Source organism: Poromitra crassiceps (assembly GCF_964638095.1).
Source record: "Poromitra crassiceps genome assembly, chromosome: 23".
In the NCBI taxonomy this organism is placed as follows: Eukaryota; Metazoa; Chordata; class Actinopteri; order Beryciformes; family Melamphaidae; genus Poromitra; species Poromitra crassiceps.
The window spans coordinates 16,681,863-16,688,933 of NC_139639.1; the positions used below are offsets into that span (position 1 = coordinate 16,681,863).

Here is a 7,071-nt window from a genome sequence, read left to right on the forward strand (position 1 = left end):
GAAAATGATGGAGTCATATGTTCCTATCACCACAAAGTACAATTACTAAAGCTATATTTACAGGACTATAATTCAGTATCTTTTTAGGTAAATCATTTTCTGACTATTTGGTGATGTAGGGCAGCCACCTGGTTCATACCTCAGCAAATCTGATGAGGAAAAGAGTGAGCATTCTCAAGTTATGGGCTTTTTTGTCACCTTTCCCCTATTCGGACTGGCCTAATTTGGCTCTTTTTCAGGGATTGGGGTAGTTCTAAAGAACAGCAAAAAAAACATTTTTTCCCCAAAAATAAATTGACAACAATCAATTTCATTATTGGGAGACCCTACAGATAAGAAAATCATTGTTGTGTGTTGTTCTACCTCGGGTAGGGGTATCTCAAAATCTGAGGGCCCTTTCTGCTATATGTTATTGTAAAACGCCCCCTTCCGTTTCCCCCTGCAAATATCACACTCAACAGTAACGACTGAAAATCACTAATGCCGGAAATACAGAACACAGGAGTGTCAAACATACGGCCCGCAGGCCAGCACCGGCCCACCAATGGTCCAATCTTGCCCACAGGCCCATTTTTTCCCCTCAATAAAATGCACTGAATCAAATCAAATCAGATTTTATTTTAGGTACAAAATCACACCCAAGTGTCTCAATACACTTTACAACAGAAATACAACAACAATACAAACAATAATAGCCAGTAGGAGGGGAAAAACTATAAAAACAACAAGAAATCAAGATGCTACATTGTATGATCTCTAGATAACAGATTTTAAGATTGATGGGCATGACTACGAGGGGGAATAGGGGGCAAGATCAGAAATATATTGAGGCACAAGCCGGTACTGTAATGATTTACAGGTTAGCAGAAGCAGCTTGAAATCGGATCTTGCATGGATTGGGAGCCAATGAAGGGAGATCAGGACATGGAGTTATGTGTTCAAAATGTTGTTCTAGTTACTGTCATGGAAAAATTAGCAGAACGTGTACAGTACGTGAATCAGAGTACAGTTTTGTCACTGCCAATATCAACGTTCACATGTCACAGCAACATGTCAGTGCTCAAGGAATATAATATTCCGCGCCACTATCAGATTCAAGGCAAAAATACAAGCACTTGCAAGGACAACTGAGAACAGAAAATATACTGTATTATTAATTGTTGGTGGGTTTGAGGAAACAACTATCTGTTTAGTCGTAGCGGAGAGGTCAGCTGTGAAAGCTACTTAACCTTACTACTTCTTTACAGTAAATTTGGAGAAAATTTGGAGGTGTAGGTTATTCTCATAGGTTATTTTTTAATGATTTTCTTAGTCTGTCCCACTAGAGACCAAATAAGGAGGCATCATATATTTGTACAAAAATTGTCAAAGGGATAAAACACAATAAAGCCAAATAAAGCCCACTTAAGAAAAAGCATAGATTTGTGGAATAAAGAAAAACTGAAAATTTCTCACAAGCAAATAATACCTCAGTCCCACACACACACCGATTGTAAAACAGCATACTGCATCCACATGAGGCAGTTATTAACTGTTCAACACATCTGTGTGTGTGTGTGTGTGTGTGTGTGTGTGTGTGTGTGTCCGTCCGTCCGTGCGTGCGTCCGTGCATGCGTGTCAGGTTAAAGCCTCTCCTTTGCTGGGTGTTACAGTGCTGTACTGTAGGTCTCCTCAATGGTGGCTTGTTTCAGACTTTGATAGATGGACTCTGGAACTGCATCCTGAGGAAATCAAGAATATTATACGAACTTAAGTAGGAGAACAGAGAGAAAATACAGTTTGGAAATGGACGGTATATTGTGTATAGCTAAATGATAAACACATACATGGGCATACACTCTACAGTGCTGTAGACATCCTGATCCGTGGCTGGGCTGAGGGTTTGATAGATGCTGTCTGGATCTGCAATCTGTGTAAACACAATCTGGGAACCCAGAGTCGATCAGTCTGACAACTAATATGACTCTGGGACAGGAAGCAACAAGCCTCTTGATCAGGGGTGCCCAAATTCTTTCCCATGAAGGGCCAAAACTCAATCTGGGTGGAGGGCCGAGGGCCAAAAATAAACACATTCAAATGTATTGTGTTTTATAGAAAATTAACATTCTAAATCTAAAATAACATTTCAATATAATAATCTACTTTGTATCTGTTTGGTAATTGTAATAATTTGCAATTGGTTATTATATAAAAAAAAACATCTGCATTTGTGGGGAGCTTAAACATTTAATCAGTAAACACCCAGTTAAAAACAGTTGTATTTTCCACCTTTGTAATCAAGAGAGAAATTTGACTTAATTCACAACTTGAAAAATCCTCAAGGTACTTTGAAAATCAGCTTTATTGTCCATCTTTTGTAAACAATTTGCCATGACAATTTGCCAAAAACATGCAATATCCTGGTTGCTAATGTGGTTCCTCCTCTGGTCGTTAAGGGCGCCTGTTCAGAGGGAGGGGAACTGGTTGGAATAGCGTGAACGTGCTATGTCCTACCGGTTTAGCTTCCTCTGTCAGGTGAAAAGAAGCGGCTGGCTAACTGCCCATGTCTCGGAGGAAGCATGGAGCCAGTTTCGGCTCTTCCCAGATCGGCAGAGGGTGGAGTAGCAACCAGGATAAATAAATTAAGTTAGCACTAATGGGGGATAAAAAATGGGGTAAAAAATCGGGGGGGGAAAAAAAAAAAAAAAAAAAAAAAAAAAACATTTTCTTTCCCAAATCCGTGGCGGGCCAAAACAAACAGCGCGGGCCAAACTTGGCTCGCGCTGTTTGGGGCCCCAAATTGGTCAGCACTGCTCTTGATGAAAAAATAAACATTTCCTCCTTAGTTTACATGCATATGATTAAAAAAAGAAAAACTAGTTTGATCACAAGGTGAATAAAATCACTTTTATGTGGTATAATTCCATTCAGTTATAAACAGTTGGCACTGTTACCTCTGTATTGTTCTCCATGTCTGTGTTTGTCCTCAAGCCTGAGAAAATTAAGGAAGAGTGAGAGACTGAATAAGTGACTGTTGCATTTGTATGTTGTTGTTGATTGTTGATTGATTGATTGATTGGTTGACCAGCTGATCGTTTGATTGATAAGTTGTATACAAAGGGAAGTGATAGGTCAGAGTGCGTTCCACTTACCAGATGATCCGGTCCTTGGTTTGTAGAAGAGCCGTATGATGATACCCGTCAGCAACACTACTCCAACCAGACTGGCACAGACTACAGTGACCACGGAAGAAGAAAAACTATGACAATCAATACTATAGAACCTGTGACATAATATAATGGTATTTTTGCAAACAGAGTGAAACATATGCTTTGTGAGTGAGGAAGTGAGTGAATTAGCCATTTAATCTAGACACACAAATGAAACTGACAGCTAGATTTAGCTAGACATATTCTATATAAATATACCGGTATATATATATATATATATATATATATAAAATGCTTGTGAATTAGGGCTATATAACTAAACTTGACTTGACAGTGAAAATTCGCAGAACAAAACATTTACTGGATGACCAATCAAATAATCAAGCCATAATCCTCCTGTAAAGCATCAAGTCATGAAAAAGTGACAATATTTTGATACTCTTCTGTCTCATCTTTGTTGCCAATGCACCATCCATTCAAATAAACACAGAATTCAGATGAGAGCACACTCCATACCAGCTCCTTGTGTTACTGATAGTTGTGTTGCTGATAGTTCAGGGCTTGATGTAGATAGGTTGGGGTACGATGTAAACACATCAGTAATATTTTCTGATCCAAATGGGATGGTGGAACTGTTCAGAAATGCAGGTGGGACAGTCGATCCAATGAAGATTTGGGATGATTCATGAGTTGTCTTGGTTCCTGGAAGCATGGGTGAAAACAATATTATATTTACCGGTCAATCACTTATTTGGGCACATCAATAATCACCTACTGTATTAAAGGAAAGGTGGTTTGGTAGCATGAAAAATAAGGTTAAAAATAGTTAGGTTAGGTATAATGTAAGCTGAAAAATGAAATGTCAGTTTGTTATTGAAGAGCATAGACTTACCATCTCTAACTTCAAGATTCACTTCAATATATGTATCAGCTAGGACAAGCCTCTCCACTCCACAAAAATATGTATTGGAGTCTGACTTTTGGAGTTTAAAGAAGGTCACAAATAAATCGTTCCCTCTGTTCCATAAGTGTATTCTGCCCTTTTCTTTACTTTGTCTATAATTTGCTTTGATTATGATGTGTTTGTCTTCATTGCATGGATCAATACAAAAGTACTTTACAAAAGTTGTTTTGTCTGCCCAACCAAACCAGTTTGAGCATCTGAATGAGACATTTCCACCAACATGGCCCACGACGTTGACAGGGTTCATCTCCACAAGACTCAGAGCTAAGAAGGAATCAAGGAAAAAGTTTATGATTATTACCTGGAGTTTATCATATCCATCTCTATCTCATTTGGTCAACTGCAGACTGAAGTTACTTGAGAATAAAACTCTACAGTAATATACATACAGCACATTATTTGGCAATGGCAGTGTTTATGCGCAAACTAGGTTCAGGCACAGACAGACAGAAGTAACTCACCATGAAGAAGACAACAGCAAATGTAGATGTCTCTCATAATGACAACCATCAAGAATCGAGTGTTAAGGAATTGTCGTCTCTGGATGTTTTTCAACTCTAACTTTTTCTTTACCTCAGCCAGACCACTTTTATCTTTTTACTCCACCCTCTTCCTAAACTCTCTCGCCCCCCTCACACACACACAGCACGCACACGCGCCCGTGCACGCACACACACACACACACACACACACACACACACACACACACACACACACACACACACACACACACACACACACACACACACACACACACACACACACACACACACACACACACACACACACACAGAGGACGTTACTTACAACTGTCTGAGGTTTGCAGTGGAAAGGAAACAAGGTGCCCACTCACCCCATGTGTGTGTATTCAAAACCACAGGAGTGCAGCATGAGCTGTGGTTGGTAACAAGAAGCATGCATTGCAAGCATGCAAGCAACAATAAGTTGATCTGAGTTTACCACAGTGGCACACAACCTTGCCCTATCAGGAGGCATATTCACCAAAAAAAATCTTCATGACCACAATCTTTATTTATTTATTTTTATTTTAGATGTTATAGATTGTATAACTATCGACAGTTAGCTGCATTGAGCCATTCGGGTAGAAAATGCATGGAAACCCATATAATTGTAATTGTAATTTAGGGTCTTAGGGTCTAAAAGCAGAAATGACTTTCATTCCAAATTCAAAATGTTGTTTTTGAAACTTTCCTGATATTGCGTTTGAATTGGCCGTGGTTATGCTCGAGATTTATTACGCAATTAATTCTGCGAACCAATCATGAAATAAGCCATGTTGGTTGTCAGTTGTTGAAAAAGAAACAGATGTGCCACGCCACGGGATGCTACATGAATACGTTTGGAACTTAGGCACCTTTTTGTGATTGGCTACCCCCATTGCCACACCTCCTTTTTGCCAGTGGGTGTGGAAACTTCTGTTCATCCTTGGCCCATGGCCAACCTTTCTGCAAAATGTTGTGGCATTGCATGCATCTGCGTGGAAGTTAAGTGCCGTTTTGTGATTGGCCACGACCATTGCCACACCCCCTTTTAGCGAGTGGGCGTGGAAGGGTTGTCTTTGGCCCATGACCAAACTTTCTGCAAAGTGCCGTGGTATTACGCGAATCCGTTTGGAAGTTAGGCACCTTTTGTGATTGAACACATCCATTGCCATGCTCCCTTTTGGCCAGTGGGAGTGGATCACTTCTGGTCCCATGACCCAAACTTTCTGCAAAGTTCCATGCAAATCCATTAACAACTTTTTGAGATATCCTGCAGACAAACAGATAGACAAACAAACAGACAAACTGGGGTGAAAACCTCCAGTGAACTCCGTGGCGGATATACTGTAACAAAACCTTTCTGCACTGATGAGTCAAGTCAAACTACCATGTAGCCACTCTGCGCTGTATAGGCTATTTAAGTCCCGCCTCCTACCAGGGTCACCATGGGACCTTACTTAAAGGAGAATTTCGTTTTTTTACACCACGGTCCTCATTTCCAGCTTAAAATATGATGTTTTCTACCCCAAAATACTTTTGGGTTCATTCGGATCCCCACAGAAGATTTGTCGCACCGAGTACACTCCTCAAACACTCAAACAGGCTAGAACGGGAGCCTGTGGGGCATGCTGCACGCGCTCTGTAAATGACACTTTTTCGGTCACATCAACATTCTGGTTGTAAATATAATTATTTAGCTAATAGCTAGAAGCTAAGCTAACACCAACACAACAGTCAACGTTGATCTGCCCCGGATGGGGTTACAGTGCTCACCTTCTTCTGTGGTTTGTCTTCTTACCACACTTCTTCAGAGAAACCACAGAAGAAGAAGATGAGCACTGTAACCCCATCCGGGGCAGATCGGAGCCGACTCTTTTGTTGTTGTTAGCTTAGCTTCTAGCTATTAGCTAAATATTTATATTTACAACCAGAATGAACCGCGATGTGACCGAAAAAGTGTCATTTACAGCGTGCAGCATGCCCCGCAGGCTCCCGTTCTAGCCTGTTTGAGTGTTTGAGGAGTGTACTCGGTGCGACAAATCTTCTGTGGGGATCCGAATGAACCCAAAAGTATTTGTGGGTAGAAAACATCATATTTTAAGCTGGAAATGAGGACCGTGGTGTAAAAAACCGAAATTCTCCTTTAACTCATTGAGTGCCAGCCACTTTTGGAAAACGGATGCTCCCAGTGCCAGCCCTTTCAGAGCGTTTTCAGTGATAACTCAAGACCCACAGAATATTGTGTGATATTACTATGTAAACACCGAACATGCCCAAAGAACGATGAGACTCTCTTGTATCATCAGCAAAAAAAAGTGTATTGATATCATTTTCCGTTCTTTAGTTAGTTAAACAGACGTTTCAAACTAGAAGCTGAGATAATGAGCCTTTTGTGAAATGAAGCATTTCAAGCACATCACTGACTCTGAAGCTAATATTTTCTGATGTAGTGACA

General features: G+C 40.4%; 1 long non-coding RNA gene across 1 annotated transcript; it reads right to left on the reverse strand.

Annotated features, from left to right (window-relative positions):
• Positions 1-836: 836 nt before the first annotated feature.
• On the reverse strand, positions 837-4,313 carry LOC310797449. Its single transcript, XR_014553729.1, has 6 exons — positions 4,042-4,313; positions 3,666-3,851; positions 3,132-3,212; positions 2,934-2,971; positions 1,827-1,924; positions 837-1,721 (listed from the first exon to the last, which is right to left on the reverse strand). It is a non-coding gene; the product is annotated as an uncharacterized lncRNA (long non-coding RNA).
• Between the last annotated feature and the right edge of the window lie 2,758 nt (positions 4,314-7,071).